The sequence below is a fragment of the Neofelis nebulosa genome, chromosome 8 (genome assembly GCF_028018385.1).
Source record: "Neofelis nebulosa isolate mNeoNeb1 chromosome 8, mNeoNeb1.pri, whole genome shotgun sequence".
In the NCBI taxonomy this organism is placed as follows: Eukaryota; Metazoa; Chordata; class Mammalia; order Carnivora; family Felidae; genus Neofelis; species Neofelis nebulosa.
This window is the reverse complement of record NC_080789.1, coordinates 72,770,160-72,789,939: the sequence shown is the minus strand read 5'-3', so window position 1 is coordinate 72,789,939 and position 19,780 is coordinate 72,770,160. Positions and strand designations below refer to the sequence as shown.

The window sequence follows — 19,780 nt, the reverse complement described above, 5'->3', positions numbered from 1 at the left end:
TTAACCTACTATAAGCACCTTTTGTCGATAATTCATATACAAATAATCAGTCCAAAACAAACAACAGGATCAATAATGAATATATAACAGTAGCACATTCTTTCAAAATAAAATTAGTTACATTTAACTTTGAAAGTGTTAGAACACAAATCTTGAGCAAAACTGCCTGTTTTAATTTACTTTTGTCATTTTCTTTAGATTTTTTTCTACTTAAGATGCCTGTAATCACAAATTTCATTCTAATTTAAAAAAATATATATATATTTTTTTGGAGAGTGAGAGAGCACACATGAGCACAAGTAGGGGAGAGGCAGAGAGAGACGGAGACACAGAATCTGAAGCAGGCTCTAGGCTTTGAGCTGTGAGCACAGAGCCCAATGCAGGGCTCGAACTCACAAACCATGAGATCATGACCTGAGCTGAAGTCGGACACTTAACCGGCTGAACCATCCATGTCCCCCTAAAAATGTCCTTTTAAATTTTTTTTTTCAACGTTTTTTATTTATTTTTGGGACAGAGAGAGACAGAGCATGAACGGGGGAGGGGCAGAGAGAGAGGGAGACACAGAATCGGAAACAGGCTCCAGGCTCCGAGCCATCAGCCCAGAGCCTGACGCGGGGCTCGAACTCACGGACCACGAGATCGTGACCTGGCTGAAGTCGGACGCTTAACCGACTGCGCCACCCAGGCGCCCCTAGTTTGAAATATTTTTAAATTTAAACCTAATAACACCAATCACTGCTAGCCTACTTCTTTATGATCATATATTTTCTATGTATGTATATGTATATTACATATTACTATTACATTTTCACAATTAAGAGTCATAAATCAACAAATGACTTTCTTTTATCTGCTAGTAGATGATTTAATTCAGCCTGCGTTAAGTTCTCCAAAATTTGGATCGATGACTACTGAAATTTATGACATAATACCATATTTCTTAGAAAAACCACATTCTGAATAAACATTCACGTTTGCTAAGACAGACTTAGCTCTAATCAGTTAAATTATATCAAACCAGTAAGTAAACAACTTGGTTTGTACACAAGTGAGCTGAATTACTTTAGAATTAATAGGTCATAATGACATATTCCAAAATAACTGAAAAGGGGAAGTTAAGGTTTCACAGGAAATATAAAGAAACATGCAACAAAAGAGGCTCACCTAAAGAAGAGAGGAAAAGACTACAGAAGAGATTTCTGCTTCTGAACAGAGTCCTAATTTAGGAAGGACAAATATCGTCTATTCTCATTATATCTCAGCCAAACACAAGTGAACTCCCAGCTTCTCTTAGGGAATGAGGATAGGTGGTTGGGCAAAGTAGGTGAAGGGGAGTGGGAGATACAGATTTCCAGTAACGGAGTGAGTAAATCACAGGGATAGAAGGTACAGCATAGGGAATACAGCCTTATATGGTGACAGAACGGTAGCTATATTTGTGGTGAGCACAGCATAAATACAGACTTGTGGATAGCATAAACATAGACCTGTGGAACCACTATGATGTATACCTGAAACTAATGTAACACTTTGTGTTAACCAATAAAATGAGAAAAAGAACAGAAGTGTAATAGGCTCCCCAAAGGGGGTAAATAAAAAGAAACTTGACAAGACTACCTTTTTAATCTCACATAAAATATGTGCTAAATGGAAGCTATGTGCAGAAATTACTGTTTGACAGGTCACAAATATAATTTACTAAAAAAACAGTGCTACTGACTTAATACAGACCAACAATGACCACAAATTAACACAGTTCTTTGAAATAACTTGAAATTCCTAAAAAAAGGATTTTCTTAACATAGAATTTACTAATTATCAGAGTTATCAAATATATTTAGCAATTCACTGGTATGTAATTCAATGCAAATGAAAAGATACCACCACTTTAATATTCAAAGTTATATGCAGTCAAACGGAAAATATAAGACCTGTGCATTTTATTGTATGTTGATTATACTTTATTAAAAAATGAAATGTAGCAAGATCTTAGTTATTATGAGTAACTGAGAATGAAGGGTTTATATAAAATTTATATTCCAGCTGACTAAAGCATACATTTAAAAATTCCAAATGTTTAAATTCTGTTCCTATAAGTTGTTACATGCTTCACTGTCTTAGTAAATAGTATAATGTATAAAAGCTATGAAAGGTGTCTTACGTGTGCCAAAGATCAATCTAAGCTCTACATCCACTAATTCATTTCATTACAAATTCCTTTTCACATGATGAGGAAACTAAAGCTCAAAATGCTCAAGAAACCTGCCATGATCATATTCCAAGTCACATTCAACTCTCGTCTGCCTGATTCTAAAGTCCATACTTTATTTTTTTTTCTCAGCCTTATTAAGATGCATTTGACAAACAAAAATTGTATACAGTTAAAGTGTACAACATTGTTTTGATACATGAGTATACTGTAAAATGGCTACCATACCCAAGCTAATTAACATATCCATCAGCTTGTTTTGTTGTGGTGGTGAGACCACTGAAGATTTATTCTTTTAGCAAATTTTAAGTATACAATACAATATTGTTAACTATAATCACCATGTTGCACATTAGATTCTCTAGAACTTACTCATCCTGCATAACAAACTCTGTACCTTTTGACCAACATTTCCCAGTTTCTCCCACTCCTCAGGAGCCACCACTCTGTTCTGCTTCTTTTGAGTTCTTTTTTTTTTTAATGTTTATTTATATTTGAGAGAACCAGAGAAAGAGCATGAGTGGAGGAACGGTAGAGAGAGGCAGACACAGAATCCTAAACAGCCTCCAGGCTCTGAGTTGTCAGCACAGAACCTGACGGGGCTTGAACTAACTAGCCGTGAGGTCATGACCTGAGCTGAAGTCAGATGCTTAAGTGACTGGGCCACCCAGGCACTCTGAGGGTTCATCTTTTTTAGATTCCACACGTACATGAGATTATGCAGTATTTGTCTTTTTACAGCCATGCTTTCTACATGTCACAATGCTGTGCAGTTGTGATAAATCATGAACCACCCTTCAGAACTTCATACAACATGTCTCACCAACGGGGGGCCATTAAGATGTTTTGGCCATCTCCTCTTACATGAAAGGGCAGTTCCAGGATGCTGTGCCATTCTAACTGGTAATTCTTTTGTCTCCTATCTTGTTATCAGTTACCACTGCTTGGTATATCTGCTTTTGGCAACCTTAAATGATCACATTCACAACTCCCAATCCCAAGCTGCTTCTAATTTAATATCTACCACAACCAAAGAAGAATCAAAAGTTGCCAAGAAGATCCTCTCAAATTTGTGATGTTTTATTTTATTTTACTTTATTTTTTTAACGTTTATTTTTGAGAGAGAGAGAGAGAGAGAGAGAGAGAGAGAGAGAGAGACAGAGCAAACGGGGAAGGGGCGAAGAGAGAGGGAGACACAGAATCCAAAGCAGGGTCCAGGCTCTGAGCTGTCAGCACAGAGCACGATGCAGGTCTCAAACTCATGAACCATGAGATCATGATCTGAGCCAAAGTCCTGAGCCAACGTCGGATGTTTAACTGACTGAGCCACCCAGGCGCCCCAGTGGTTGTATTTTATAAAATAATTGTTTTGTATCACTGTAAAGGACAACATAGAAAACTGCATAAAACAGAATAAAGTTGTAATTTTTATTTATCTTTTTATTTTTTTTTAAAGTTCATTTATTCTGAGAGAGAGAAAGTGCATATGAGCAAGTGGGGAAGGGTCAGAGAGAGACGGAGAGAGAGAATCCCAAACAGGTTCCATGCTCAGCAAAGGGCCTGACGTGGGGCTCGATCCCACAACTGGGAGATCACAACCTGAGCCAAAAACCAAAGGTCAGACACTCAACCAACTCAACTACCCAGGCACCCTGAGGTTTTTGTTTTGAGGTTTGAGAAGGTTTTGTGATTTGGTTTCTGGGTCCTGCTTTTGTTATTAACTTAAAATTTCATTGTAGAGTATGTGGTTGATAATGTTTCTACTTTTTTTTTCCAGTTTTCTTTCTAGTACTTATTTTTTTAAATAAATTAAAAAAATTTTTTTCAATGTTTATTTATTTTTGAGAGAAAAAGAGAGACAGAGCATGAGCAGGGGAGGGGCAGAGAGAGAGGCACAGAATCCAAAGCACTCTGAGCTGTCAGCACAGAGCCCAACGCAGGGCTCAAACTCATGAGCTGTGAGATCATGACCTGACCCAAAGTCAGATGCATAACCGAGGGCCCCAGGCACCCCTCTAGTACTTATTTTTTTAAATGTTCCATGGGAAATTGAAAAGGCGCTTTTTCTTTTTACAATAAGAATATATTTATTATTTCAGATTTATTGATTATATGATTCACATTGTCTACTTATGTATCTCTGATATGACAAGGACTAAAAGACATTAAAAAAATTTTTTTAATGCTTTATTTATTTTTGAGGCAGAGAGAGACAGAACATAAGCAGGGGAGGGGCAGAGAGAGGGGGAGACACGGAATCCGAAGCAGGCTGCAGGCCCCAGGCTCTGAGCTGTCAGCACAGAGCCCAACGCAGGGCTCAAACTCACAAACCACGAAATCAAGACCTAAGCCGAAGTCAGATGCTTATCCGACTGAGCCACCCAGGCGCCCCTAAAACACATTTTAAAGTCTCCCATTACTGCTGTATTTCTCTCCCTCCTTGGATTTAATTTTCACTTTGCATATTCCAATGCTTCATTTTTAAAAAATAAAGATTTGTAGCTGTCTTTATATTAGTAACTATATCTTTGACTATTACAAAGTGCTTCTCTTTCTCACCTGGTGTTTACTACTTTTAATTAGCTTTGTCTAGCCATACCACCCACTGATTAATTTGTTTATATTTGCCTAATATCTTGTTTTCACTATATCCATTTGCTCCCAACCTTCTTAGTAATTTTGTTCCAGATGTGTTTCTAATAATATTCATTGTATAGTTGAGTTTTGTATTCTACCTAATCTGAGTCTTGCTTAATAACTGAGCTTATGTTGTGGGCATTTATTGCTTTAATAAGCACATGTGGTCTTCTTTTTGTTTTCTGGGGTTTTTTTCTTTCCATGTTTATTTTTTTGTTTTCCATTTTTTGTTATACAGTTATTTCACACATTAAACTAATGTTTACCGAGCACCTACTCGGCACCAAGCGCCATGCTTGGTGTTATGGCAAACAAAAAAGTGTAATGGCAAACAAAAAAGTTAGCTACATATACAATTACAAACTGTGGTTTCGTTCTTGCCTGTCCCACTTGAACACCATGAGCAACTGCAACAGGAGTGAGGGTAGGTAAGGCCTTCAAAGATGACTGCTCACATGATCCAACATGCTCTGATTTAAATAATGCAAAGGAGTCGCCCCAGTAAAAGACTGGGAGAAAGACTGTATGTGGCAGAAAGTAAACACTGAGTGTACAAAGGCAGCAAAGAACTTGTTGCCTTATAAAAACTGAAAGTTTGTAACATTGGAGAAAATACTGAAGAACTGCCTGAGATCAAGAGGTAGGCAGGCCGGACGCAGTTTATAAATAGGCCAAGTTAAAGAATCTGAATTTTATTCTACATTCAATAGGTATCTTGAAATACGTTTAAGGAGAGAAGTGATTTCCATCATATTTCCATTTTAAAACTAGAGAATGATGGGGCGCCTGGGTGGCCCAGTGGGTTGAGCGTCTGACTTTGGGTCAGGTCATAGTCTTGCAGTTCTTGAGGTTGAGCCCCACACTGGACTCTGCTGACAGCTCAAAGCCTGGAGCCTGCTTCGGATTCTGCTCCTCCCTCTCCCTCTGTCCCTGCCCTGCTTGTGCTCTCTTTTTCTCTCAAAAATAAATAAACATTAAAAAAATTTTTTAAACTGTAGAGAATGAACTAAAGCATAATATATTTGGAATTAGAGAGATGGAGTGGTACACTATTAGAGTGGTCCAGACAAGTGATGATGGTGGCTTGGAGTAGTTGGCAAATGGTGGAGATAAATGGAAGTAATGACACCAGAAATTTTAATCAAGGTAGTACTATCACTCTTTCTCTTCTCCTTTCCCCCAACTTCGGAGTTTTATAGTCTACTTTTAGTTCTATTCAACATTACTTTCACATATAGTATAATTTGGTTGTTTTCATAATAAAGACATCCCTGTTCAGTAATTATTTATTATTAAATATATATTGCCACCAGGCAACATTCTAGACATGAGACTACAGCAAAGAAGAAAATTCTTATCCTCACAAAGCTTACAAGTTGTGGAAAAAAAAAATAAAACTAAGCCTTCCTTATGTATATGATTGTGTCCTACCATTATATTCAAAATCAGTAATGTTAAAACATTTTTTTGGTGTAATTCATTCATTCACTCAACATTTATGAAATACTATCTATATACCAGGTCCTATTCTACAGGTATACAGAAATACCCCTCATGGAGCATACCTACATTCTAGTAAAGGCAGACAAGCATATACATTTTATTTATATACATGTGTGTGTATATACATATACACATACGTGCACATACACACACACATATTATTATTATATTATTGTATTACAAATATTATTAGGTAGTAGCAGAAGAAAACTTAAGCAGGGTACAGAAAAAGAGAGCTACACAGCAGTGCTATTTTTCTACAGGGAAAATCAGAAAAGCATCTCTAGTAAGGTTATACTTAAGCAGAGTCCTGAACGAAATGAAGGAGTAAACCATGGAGATACCTAGATGTGAAAAATTCCAGGAAAGACAAGACCAACTTGCAAAGGCCCTGTGGTATGAGGCTGGCAGGTTTGAAGAACATGAAGGTGACCAAAATGTCTCAATTGCAATAAGCGAGAGAGGAAATGATAAAATAGGTATGAAGAGGTCCCAAGGACCAGGTCATGTAAGGCCTTTCTTTCGTACAATGAAAAGAACTTGGAATATTATTCCAAGTAGAATGGGAAACTAAGAATGCAAAAGTTCTGAAAAAGAGAATAATATGATCTGACTAAAATAAAAATTGCCTGGTTGCCCTTTTCGAACAGTCAAATTCCAGAACACTGTCAACACCAAATCCTGGAGAGGAGGTGGAGCAACAGGAAGTCTCCCTCACTACTGGTGGGAATGTGCAAAGGAACAGCAACTCTGGAAGACAGTTTGGCAGTTTCTTACAAAACTAAACATACTTAACCATATAATCTAGCAATTATTCTCGTTGGTATTTACCCAAAGGAGCTGAAGACTTATGTCCACATAAAAACGTGTACGTGGATGTTTATAGCAGGTTTATTCGTAATTGTCAAAACTTGGAAGCAACCAAGATGGTTTTTTTCAATTTTTTTTAATGTTTGTTTATTTTTGAGACAGAGAGAGACAGAGCATGAACAGGGGAGGGTCAGAGAGACAGAGAGACACAGAATCCAAAGCAGGCTCCAGGCTCTGAGCTGGTAGCACAGAGCCTGACAGGGGGCTCGAACTCACAGACTGTGAGATCATGACCTGAACTGAAGTCGGACGCTCAACTGACTGAGCCACCGAGGCGCCCCCCAAGATGGTTTTTAAAAGGTGAATGGATACATAAAATGTTGAACATCCAGACAACACAAGATTACTCAGTCTAAAAAGAAATGGGCTATCAAGCCATCAAAAGACATGGATAAACCTTAAATGGATATTACTAAGTGAAAGAAGCCAATCTGAAAAGGTTACATACTGTATCATTCCAACTATATGACATTCTAGAAAAGACAAAAGTATAGACAGTAAAAAGATCAGTTGCTGCCAAGGGCTGGGGGGAGGGAGAGATGAAAAAGCAGAGCATCAAAGATGTTTAGGACAGCGAAATTATTCTATACGACACTATAATGGTGGATACACATCATTACCTATTTGTCTGAACTCACAGAATGCACAACACCAAGAATGAACCCGAATATAAACAAAGGACTTTGGGGGATAACGAGGTATCAACAGAGGTTTATCAGTTGTAACAAATATACCACTCTAGTAAGGATGATGATAATGGGGGGGGGGGGGTGCACTGTGCCAAGTGTGCGGGGCAAGAGGTGTATGCAAAATTTCTGCACCTTCTGTTCAATTTAACTGTGAATTTAAAACTGCTCTTAAAAAGTGACTATAAATAGTATGAATGACATATCCCTTTGGAAAACTGCCTAGGGGAGATTTTAAAGTAATGTTCCTCTTAAGGGTTCTTAAGCCATCACATTTAGAATTTGTGGTCCACAAGACAAAGCTTTGAGACAAGAAGATCCATAATTAAATTTTGGCTCTACTACTGAATAGCTTCTGTTCTCATGTAAGTCATTTAACCTGTCTGGACTCTACTTTCTTGGTAAAATAATTACAATGATAACAGTCATTCTACAAAGGGGTTTGTGAGGTTCAAATTTAAATAGCTTTGGAAACTTAAAACAAACAAAAACTACCTGGCTGCTATTTAGAGAACAGATGGTAGGAGAGCAGACTGTACTCACAGGAACCAATTAGGAACTTACTGTGATAGGCAAGCAGGAGACAGTGGTGGCCTGTAACAGGATGGCAACAGTAGAGGGTGAAAGAGGTGGAATTCTAAATATATTTTTGGAGGTACAGCATATAGGATTTATAAATGAATAGGAGGATGTAGAGGGTAAGAGAGAGAGTGAGGAGAGAACGTGTGTGTGTCAAGAGAGGGGGAATCTAGGGGCGCCTGGGTGGCGCAGTCGGTTAAGCGTCCGACTTCAGCCAGGTCACGATCTCGCGGTCCGTGAGTTTGAGCCCCGCGTCGGGCTCTGGGCTGATGGCTCGGAGCCTGGAGCCTGTTTCCGATTCTGTGTCTCCCTCTTTCTCTGCCCCTCCCCCGTTCATGCTCTGTCTCTCTCTGTCCCAAAAATAAATAAAAAACGTTGAAAAAAAATTTTTTTTAAAAAAAAGAGAGGGGGAATCTGGGGAGAGAACTGTAAGTTCAATTTTGCACCTATTAAGTTTGAAATTCCTAGAAGACAAAATGAAGTTATCTAAATAATTGCCTAATAATTATCATGTAAAGAAATGTGATGCCTCCCCCGTTCATGCTGTCTCTGTCTCAAAAATAAATAAACGTTAAAAAAAAAAAAATTAAAAAAAAAAAGAAATGTGATGTTCAGGCCCAACTTATTGAAAACACTCACTGTTTTGCAGTCACACCTTAAACATGCATATGGGGAATATCAAGATCTTCTAAACTCCAACATTAGTTAAGATATTATACCAACAGGTGTTTACATCAAGACAAACATGGTTTCAACCCCTAGTTTACAGTTTAGTGCAAGAAACAGAAAGATAACCAAGCACTTAAAATATATGCATTGTTAGTATGGGAAAAGTCCAAAACATAAGAAATTTAGGTAGAGACAAAAACTTCTGGCTAGATGTCAGAGTTCTCAGTAAATAAGGGAGAATATTCAGGAAAGCAGTACAGGCTTGACTCATAAATTAATATAATCACTAGATAAATTATTTTAACTAGTTATTTATATGCACAACTCACTAGCAAGTAACACTTTAAGAATGGTATTATACATTAAATATAACTTCGATATAAAGTAATACATATGAAACCACATTGCGCTAAAATGAGAGGTTTCTAAAAAGTATTACCGGGGGCACCTGGGTGGCTCAACTGGTTACGCATCTGATTCTTGGTTTCAGCTCAGGTCAGGGTATCATGGTTCATGAGTTCAAGTCTCACATCAGGCTCCGAGCTGACAGTGGAGCCTGCTTGGGATTCTGTCTCTCCCTGTCTCTCTCTGTCCCTCCCCCACTCACTCTCTCTCTCTCAAAATAAATAAATAAACTTTAAAAAAATAAAATCAAAAGTAAAAAGTTTTACCAGAACCTAAAGAAGTAAAAAGTAAGTAGATACTGAAATTCGACCAAAAAAAAAAATCTGTCAGGAGAGTCCACCCAAGTTGAAACTGGAGGATGAACAGAATTGGAAGAGTAAAAAGAATATTCTATACCACAGAAATCAGATAAGCAAAGACTCAGAATTAGTAATTATTAAAAGAGGGGCACCTGGGTGGCTCAGTCAGCTAAGTGTCTGACTTTGGCTCAGATCATGACCTCATGAACTCAGGATGTCATGAGTTTGAGCTCCACATTGGGCTCTGAACTGATAGTGTGGAACCTGCCTGGGATTTTCTCTCTCCCTCTCTCTGCCCCTCCCCCACTCGTGTTCATTCGCGCGCGCTCTCTCAAAAAAAAAAGTACACTAAAAAAAAAAACTATGTAAAAAAACAAATTATTAAAAGAACTTAGAGAAAGGGGTGCCTGGGTGGCTCTGTCGGCTGAACGTTGGACTTTGGCTCAGGTCATAATCTTGTGAGTTTGAGCCCTGTTTTGGGCTCTCTGCTGTCAGCACAGAGCCTGCTTCAGATCTAAGCAGTCACTCTCTGCTTCTCCCCTGCTCGCACTCTCTCTCAAAAATAAACGTTAAAAAAAATTTTAAAGAACTTAGAAAAAGAAGTCATCCATTCAAGAAATATTTACTACACAACTATTTTATGACAGGCCTTAGGAATCAAAGGTGAAGAAGACACCCTCTTAAAAAGTCTATAGACGGTTTGGAAAGCAGACTACCAAAAGCAGTTGCAAGTGCTAAGACTAGGTTAAATTCAGGCAGTTACAGAAATACACAGGACGATTACCTAGGCAGAGCCTATGGGAACAGGGAAGGCTTTCTGAAGGATGTGACATCTAAACTAAGACATGAAATTAACAGGAATTAACCAAACAAGGGGTGAGAGGTGAGAAGCAGTGGGGACAGAGAATGAGAGGAAAATCAAAACAGCATCCAGAGATTAGAGTGTGTGCAAAGACCAGAAACAACAGAGCACAACACTGGTAGGGGTGGTGGTGGATAAGACTGGGGTGTAACATTACTGGAGTGAATGGCAAGAGCTAAGGCTGAAGAAATAAACATGAACCAAGCCATGAAATGATATGTAAGCCATGTTATTAAGTACAGACTTTACCTAAGGATGTCTTCTTGGCTGTACTAAAAGTTCATATCATAGAAAAGAAATAAAGTTTAGAGTAGTGAGATACCAGACTATCTAGAAGAGTGGTTGCAAGTTCAATTATCTAGAGACTGGATAGTTAATAAAAATGAGTAAGGAGGACCTGTTATAACAAAATCCCAGGAGACAACAGGGAGTGGTGAGAACTGTAAGAGCCAAAGTCCCCTCTACATGGGTCGAACTGTTGCAATGAACAATGTGGCTCACAGTTGATAGATCTTCTAATTTGAAGGAAAAAAAAAAAAAAAAGCTTAAATTTAAAATTTCAAGTAAAATCTTCTGAACGATTAATGGCAATTCCATTTCTTTGAAACATGCTACAGACTAACACTGAAGGGACCAAACAAAACAAGTCAAACTGGTACCACTAGTCATCAGTTTCCAGTCTCTACTGCAGAACCTCAAAAACTACTAAGCTGAGGTCTCTGACTGCACCTGAAGGCAGCAGTAAGCTCCTGGACATTTAAAGAGGAATAACAAGGGGTGCGTGAATGGCTCAGTCAGTTGAGCGTCCGACTTCAGCTCAGGTCATGATCTCATAGTTCATGGGTTCGAGCCCCTTATCAGGCTCTGTGCTGACAGCTCAGAGCCTGGAGCCTGCTTCAGATTCTGTCTCCCCTCTCTCTCTCTCTGCCCCTCCCCTGCTTGCTCGCTATCACTCTCTCTCTCCCTCAAAAATAAACATTAAAAAAATAAATAAAAATTTTTTTAAAATACATAAAGAGGAATGACAAGTAACCACTGCTTGAAAAGGCACAGTGTCTGTTGGTCACTGTGGAGAAAGTACCTGGCACTTTGCTGGTCTCAGTAAATACTTGAAGTTAAACATTTTTGAACATCAGTGTCATGGCAGTAAACAGAACAAACTATCTAAACATAGGAAGGAAAATAAAAGAAAAAACGAATCCAGTGTTCCTTGGCTCTAATCTTAAAACACTCTTGTACCAGTGTTTAGTTTTGTTCACAGTCATCTGCTACCACATGCTGCCTAGTGTTCATTGGCTACAACTGCCTCTAACTCAGAAATCTGGCCAAACACCAGTGACCACAATAAGCAACTATCGACTCCCACCTGGGTAAAGGCAATGACCTTAAACAGGATGAATGGTCACAGTGTATGTGAGAATGAGAATATTCTCTGCTTCACTTAAACACCCTACCAGGCCCTCCAATGCTAATTCCACGCCCTATCCTAAGGCTGTCTACTGGTGCTAAAACTACTACCTAAATTAATGCTGTGTTCAATATGCTGGGCAATGCCTACTAACAACAATGGGTATGCCTAGATAGTAGAGCTGGGAAGAAAACAGAATGGGATTGAGATTCTGCCAGAAGGGAGATGAAATAACAAAGAGGTAAACTAAGAAAGACTGGAAATTCAAAACAGGTATGAAAGTTAAATAATTAAGACAAGAAAACAGGTAGCCCAGGAAACCCCTGAATCTGAGAACTTTTACAAAAAAATATTTATTAGAGACAGAGAGAGAGAGAGACAGGGCAGGTGCACATGGCACACGAACAAAGTGGGGGAAAGGGCAGAGAGAGGGAGAGGATCCCAAGTAGGCTCCACACTATCAGCACGCAGACCAACATGGGGCTCGATCTCATGAACCATTAGATCATGACCTAAGCCTAGATCAGGAGTCAGATGCTTAAAAAGATGAACCACCCAGACATCCTGAGCATTTATATATTCAGAGTTCAAATAATCTCATTACAAGAGCAAAGTCTAGCAGTGTTTAAAGTAAAATGCAGAAGATTCTTCTGCTGGTATTGGGACACAGAGATAACCAGTATTAAAGGTTATAAATTCATTTACTCAGAATAATCTTCATAAATGTCCCTCATCTAGGAAAGGTGAAACCAACAGGATATGAAGTCAGGATGTCAAGCTTTGTGTGTTGTACCTGAGATATGGCTTTATTTTGCAATATGTTCATTCTCAAATAGTATCTACTGGGGAAAAGTAGAGAAAAATTGATGGATTTGGAAATCTTTAAGCAAATAGGCATCTTAGAGAATGGACACCCAATCCCCATAAAGTAAGATGTGAGACTTCCCCATATAAAAAAGTCATCATGTAAGAAATCCCTCTGGCTCAGAGGAATGACTTTAAACCAGAAAGGAGAAGTCTGTTACCCTAATGGGGTGGGAGAGATGACAATGATAATAATGTATAATCCTACCTACAGTAGCCCATGCAGAAGGTCTAAGTCTGATATTCCAATAAAAAGCAGGAACCAATATTCTGATGAAACGTTTACAGGAAGTAAACTTTACACTTTATATAAAGAAATTAAGTAGACCCAGGTATCACAGAACAGTACAGAACTACAGAAATAGTCAAATGTAGGAATGGATAGTAGGGTTTCAGGTTACCAATGATCAACAGTAAAGCTGAACACCCACAAACAGGTGAAGTAATAAAAGAAAAGAAACTTAAAGCATCTTTAATGAAAAGTAACAGAAGGAGAATTATATAAAACCAAATGTTTTTTCAGATGCTCTAAGTCTGTGCTATATAATATAGAAGCCACATGTGAGTACTATGCATTGTTAAAATTGCACTGGGGGGCACCTGGGTGGCTCAGTCAGCTGAGCATCAGACTTCGGCTCAGGTCATGATCTTGCGGTTCTTGAGTTTGAGCCCCACATCAGGCTCTGTGCTGACAGCTCAGAGCCTGGAGCCTGCTTCAGATTGTGTGTCTCCCTCTCTCTCTTTGTGCCTCCCCCCACTCACATTCTGTGTCTCTCTCCTTCAAAAATAAATAAACGTTGGGGCACCTGGGTGGCTCAGTCAGTTAAGCGGCCGACTTCGGCTCAGGTCATGATCTCGCGGTCCGTGAGTTCAAGCCCCACGTCAGGCTCTGTGCTGACAGCTCAGAGTCTGGAGCCTGTTTCAGATTCTGTGTCTCCCTCTCTCTGACCCTCCCCTGTTCATGCTCTGTCTCTCTCTGTCTCAAAAATAAATAAACGTTAAAAAAAAAAAAATTTTTTTTAAATAAATAAATAAATGTTAAAAAAAAATTGCACTGGTCCAAATAGCGATGTGGTATGAAAATAAAATATAAACCACAGTTCAAAGACTCCTATGAAAAAATTGTAGAATATCTCAATAATAATTTGAAAGGGTAATTTTTAGATGTATTAGGTTAAATAAGATACAGCATTAAAAGTAATTTCACCTGTTACACTTTTTCAGTTTAGCCATGAGAAATTTTTATTACATATATGGCTCCCTTTTGTGGCTTGCATTATATTTCTATCGGAAAGTGCTATTAAAATTTAGTCATGCTTAATGTGAAGCCTTAAATTAATGTAACTTTTAACATTTTCACTGAACTTAATATTGTTTGTTCCTCTAATATTAAATTCCTCTTGGGTACATTCTAAATAAGATGATTTTAACATAAAGAACAATGACAGCTTACCAGACTGTCCAGAAAAGAGACTGAATCAAATTTCTGGGCAGAGGCTTGAGCCAGCAGGATTGTTCCACCAAATGGTAACCAGGCTCTTCACGTTATCTCTGGCAAGAGGGTTAAATAGAAAGAAAGCAGCCCTATGTACACATAGAACAAGATTTGACCAATAGTTTAACTAACTCCATCCACCATAACATGCTTTGTTTTAGGAATATTCTCAATTACAATCCAAGTGCTAAATTTACAAAGTAAAATAAACACTTTTCATTATGATTTATTCAAATTTACCCATTCTCAGCAATTTTTAAGATATTCACATTTGCGGGGCACCCAGGTGGCTCAGTTGGTTAAGCATCTGACTACTGGTTTCACGTTCTGTGATGATCTCATGGTTTTCTGAGTTCGAGCCCCACGTCAGGCTCTGCACTAACAGCGTGGAGCCTGCTTGGGATCCTCTCTTTCTCTCCCTCTCTCTCTCCCCCTCCCCTGCTCTCTCTCTCAAAATAAATAAATAAACTTAAGAAAAAATAGATATTCACATTCGCCCTTTTGGAAAAGATTCTCACCTAACACAGATTCTAATTTTCTATCAAGGAAAATACACCTCTCTCACTAGGGTGAAAGCAAATAACAGTAACTATTTTTTATGAGATACTATGACAGACTTTAGAAGACACTGGGATTCTCATACTATGAACACTAATACCATTTCACAGTCCATGGTCCATCTAGAAATTTGAAGACAATATGGCTTTAGGAAATTAAGAATTTCATAAATAAGAACATAAACACTTGTACAAGACAGCACTGACTCAAAGAGAATACAGAAAAACAATTGTACTATCCCAGTATTGGAAGACTACTAGTTTTAAAAAAATGTATTGGACTCCGCACAATGAAAATAAAATTGGGAGTGCCTGGGTGGCTCAGTTAGTTGAAGTCGGACTCTTGGGGTACCTGGATGGCTCAGTAGATTAATCAACTTACTTTGGCTCAGGTCACAATCTCGCGGTCCATGGGTTTGAGCCCCGCATCTGAACTGTGCTGACAGCTCAGAGCCTGGAGCCTGCTTCAGATTCTGCCTCCCTCTCTTTCTCTGCCCCTTCCCTGCTCACGCTCTCTCTGTGTCTCTCTCAAAAATAAATAAACATTTTTAAAAAGTGGGGGGAAAAAAAAAAGGAGTCCAACTCTTGATTTTGGCTCAGGTCATGATCTCACGGTTCATGAGATGGAGCCCTGGGTCAGTCTCTGCACTGGCAGTGTGGAGCCTGCTTAGGATTCTCTCCCACTCTCTGCCCTTCTCTTGCTCTTACATGCTCATGGGTGCTCTCTCTCTCTCAAAATAAACTTTAAAAAAAAAGACTTAAAATTATTAAAAATGAAAAGAAAATTGGATTTTAGAGATCCAAAATTTCCTACAAATTAAAATATTTCTCAAGTCAAAGTTCTTTAGCACAAAACAATTTAACGCTTCATACAGTGTTCTTAGTCAAACTACCATAGACTTCCGGTAACCAACTGCAGAAACAGAACCAATGGAAGACATCCAGATGGCTAAGGAGAAATTTGGGTTCAGGTGCTAGTTAATTTGAGAGTGAAATATACCAGTTATTCACCAGTTAAGCACCCAGATTATCCTAAATTCATGAACAAGCTACGATCTCTGACCATTAGAGTTTACTCTCTGGAGTTTTGTAAAAGAACAGGGAATAGGATCACCACTGACATTTCACTGCCTGTTTCCCATACCCCAAATCACAATGTTTCCCCTTTCTCCTATTTGTATTTAGAGGGAAGGTGGGAATAGGGAAAACAAAAAGAAAACAGATCTGTACGTAACACAGTAAATTATAATTATTTATCTCTTTCCCTGAAAAACTTTAATTTCCTTAAAGAGAGAAGATGAAACCTATTCACCACCTCCCTATTGTTGGGACCTAACCCGGTGTCTGGCACTCATCTGCTATCTCAGAACTAAACTAAATCACGGTCCTTGTGCTAGGGCCACTGCTTTCTTTTTCTACTACAAACCAATATCAAGAATAAATGCAGATTAAAACAATTAGGTCAATCCTTCCAGTTTTTACTTTTGTAAAAATATACATACATTAAATCTAGGTGTTTAAAAGCTATAAATATACATATTCTTTAAGGAAAAACATGTAGTTCCATACAGCTTCCTTTTACCACTATCACTAAGATCTTCTTCTCCTACCAACCCTATCCAGAAGTGACTACCATCATGAATTTGATGTGAGATCACACTGTACACAACGTTCTGCTTTGACCTCACATTACATTTCTGAGGTCTCCTTATTTAACTATATCAGAAGGCAGCATGGCATAGTGGACTATGGAGCCAGTCAAGTAAGATTCAAATCCTAGCTTTCAATCACAGCTCTGCTATTTACCACCTTTGAAAGTGGTAAGTTATTTACTTCTCTATGCTTCAGTATTCCCATACGTAAAATGGATATAATGATTGTACCAATTTCTGAGTTCTTACGAGGACTAAAATAATTCATGTTTATAAATGCTTAAAAGAATTCCTGGGCATAGACAGTGTAACTTTTTTTCTTGAAATATAAAAAAGTCACGAATGATGATAATCTAAGCAGATTTGGTAAATCTCTGTTAATATAACTATTTTATTTCTTATTTATCCATGCCTCTTACAGACAGACATTTAGATTTTTTTCCAAATGAACATCCCTATAGAAATCTCCCTGGGCAAATGTGCCACTTTCTCTAAACTAATAATATCTTGAATACCTTCTGGATACGAGGATATGCACATTTTCAACTGTGTAACACTTACCCGATCCTGAGCTAATGGGTGAAAATTGATGGCTCATAAGTTTTTAATTGCATTTCACTGCAAATGAGACTAAGCATCTTTCCAGTTCATTAGCCATTCCAATTTCCTTTCCTCTGTTGTGAATTGCCTTAATATCCATTGTTCACTTTATTTGCATTTGTATCATCTGTCCTATTATTTTCATCTTCATATATTCTGGGCACGAATCCACTGAATATTGTAGACATTGCACCTAACTCCCAGTCATGCCACTTATATATGAGTTAATTTGTGATGTATTTTATTAAACCTAAGGTTTTCTTTCTGAAGTAGTTGGATCCTTTATCTCTGATGTCTTTATCTTCAAAGGTTCATTCTTTTCTTGACTTGTTAAAGCCTCACACATCCTAAAGACACATATTCTTTTTATTTTTTTGATAGAGAGAAAGAAGAGAGAGAGAGAGAGAGAGAGAGAGAGAGAGAGAGAGAGAGAGAATATGCACACAAGTACAGAAGGGGGAGAGAGAGGGATAGAATTCCAAGCAGGCTCCATGCTCCATGTGGGGCCCAATGTGGGACTTGATCTCATGACCATGAGATCATGACCCAAGCCAAAATCAAGGGTCAGATACTTAACCACCTGAGCCACTGAGGCGCCCCGTAAAGACCTACAGTCTTCTGTATTTTCTTCCTTATTAAACAGTTGTTTGTTCTTAGTGTAAAGTTGAAACAGAACTGTTTTCTGCATATGGTTTGAAGTAGAGACCTGTCTTCCCTCCCATATGGAAAACCAATTAAAGAGTCCACTCTGTTTCCCTGATAGAAAATGCCATCTCTAGCACTTACCAACTTTTCAAATATGTATAAATCGATTTCTGAACTCTCGATTCTATTAATCCGCCTTTTCCTGTATTAAGACTATACTACTTTAAAATTTTTTTTAACATTTTATTTATTTTTGTGAGACAGAGACAAAGCATGAGCAGGGGAGGGGCAGAGAGAGGGAGACACAGAATCCGAGGCAGGCTCCAGGCTCTGAACTATCAGCAGAGCCGGACACGGGGCTCAAACTCTTCGAACCGTGAGATCATGACCTGAGCTGAAGTCAGATGCTTAACTGACTGAGCCGCCCAGGCGCCCCAAGACTATACTACTTTAAATATCATAAATTTATATTTTACTTTTTTGAGGTATAATTTACATAAAGTATACAGTTTGATTTTTTAAGTATTATATACCCTCAATGTGATCCAACCCAGATCAAAATATTAACATTTCTCATGCTCTAGAATGCTCCCTCCCAATCAGTACCATATTTCCAAGAAAATCACTATGCTGACCTCTATCACCATAGATTAGTTATGCTTTTTTTTTTTTTGTAATTAAGTAGGCTCCACGCCCAATGTGGGGCCTGAACCCACAACCCTGAGATCAAGAGCTGCATGCTACACCACTGACTGAGCCGGCCATGCACCCTTCCTTCTACTTGTTTTTGAACTTCCTGTGAATGAAATCATACAATACGTAATATTTTCTCATTTCTTTTGCTCAACGTTAAGCATGGGAGATTCATCCCATGCTGTGTGTAGCAATTTATTGTCATTGCGATCCATTCTAAACACTGCCAAGTTTAATATCAGTCTTGCTATCCAATGGCACAATCCCCTCCTCATTGTTCTTTTTCTTCTTTCGGACCTGTCTTGGTTATTCTTGTGGCTTTACTTTTGTATATGAAGGTCATTTTCTACAAAAAAAAAAAAAAAATCCTATTGGGATTTTTGTCTGAAACTATACACAATCAATCACAGAGGAGTAACTTTTTTAGTAATATACTTCCCATATAGTATATCCTGCCTTTTACTCATGTCTAATTTTATGTCCTTAAATAAACTTTGGGCACTTTACAGAATTGGCTGTAAAGGAGAAAGTTTTTATGATATAACTGGCTAGTGCCAATTTGAATGTTGACTTTATATCCAGTAAAATTAAATTCTATTAATAGTGTTAGCTTCGGAGGCTCCTGGATGGCTCAGTTGGCTGAGCAATCCAACTATTGATTTCAGCTCAGGTCATGCTTCCCAAGGTTGTGGGATCCAGCCCCACATCAGGCTCTGTGCTGAACATGAAGCCTGCTTAAGATTCTCTTAAGATTCTCTCCCTCTGCTCCTCTCCCTTGCTTGCATGCTTTCTCTCTAAAATAAAATTTTAAAAATAGTGTTGATTTTTAAAAAATGTTCTAAGGATATGTTCATCTCATTTTTCCTTTTTCAATTTTTTGGATTTCTTTCTCTTTTTTCTTATTAGTAAAGACATATTTGCTTATTCTTGACTTTAATGGGAATGTTGCTGCTTGAAAGAAAGTATGAAAGACAGTCTTTACTGAAAGAAAAAGTTCACTTGTCATGGTGTGAGGGGTTTTTAAAAAAACATTAATGAGTGTTGACTTTTATCATAAACTTTTACTAAATCTTTCAAGATGGTTCCCCTAAATCTTGTAAGTTACACTGATATAATTTTCAAATAAAGAATTACCCCTACCATA

The 19,780-nt window shown here is 38.1% G+C and overlaps 1 protein-coding gene across 6 annotated transcripts in view; it reads right to left on the bottom strand.

Annotated features, from left to right (window-relative positions):
* Positions 1-19,780, bottom strand: part of YAF2 (YY1 associated factor 2) — a 77,882-nt gene that overhangs the window by 27,957 nt on the left and 30,145 nt on the right. For 2 of the 6 annotated variants that reach the window (XR_009265771.1, XM_058743091.1), the window contains one exon: positions 14,700-18,982. The exons of 3 other annotated variants lie outside the window; for them this stretch is intronic. The gene's annotated coding sequence lies outside the window, so the exon portion shown is untranslated. Of the gene's footprint in view, positions 1-14,447; positions 14,546-14,699; positions 18,983-19,780 lie in introns of those variants that run through there. One more of the 6 variants, XR_009265773.1, reaches the window with a different exon arrangement.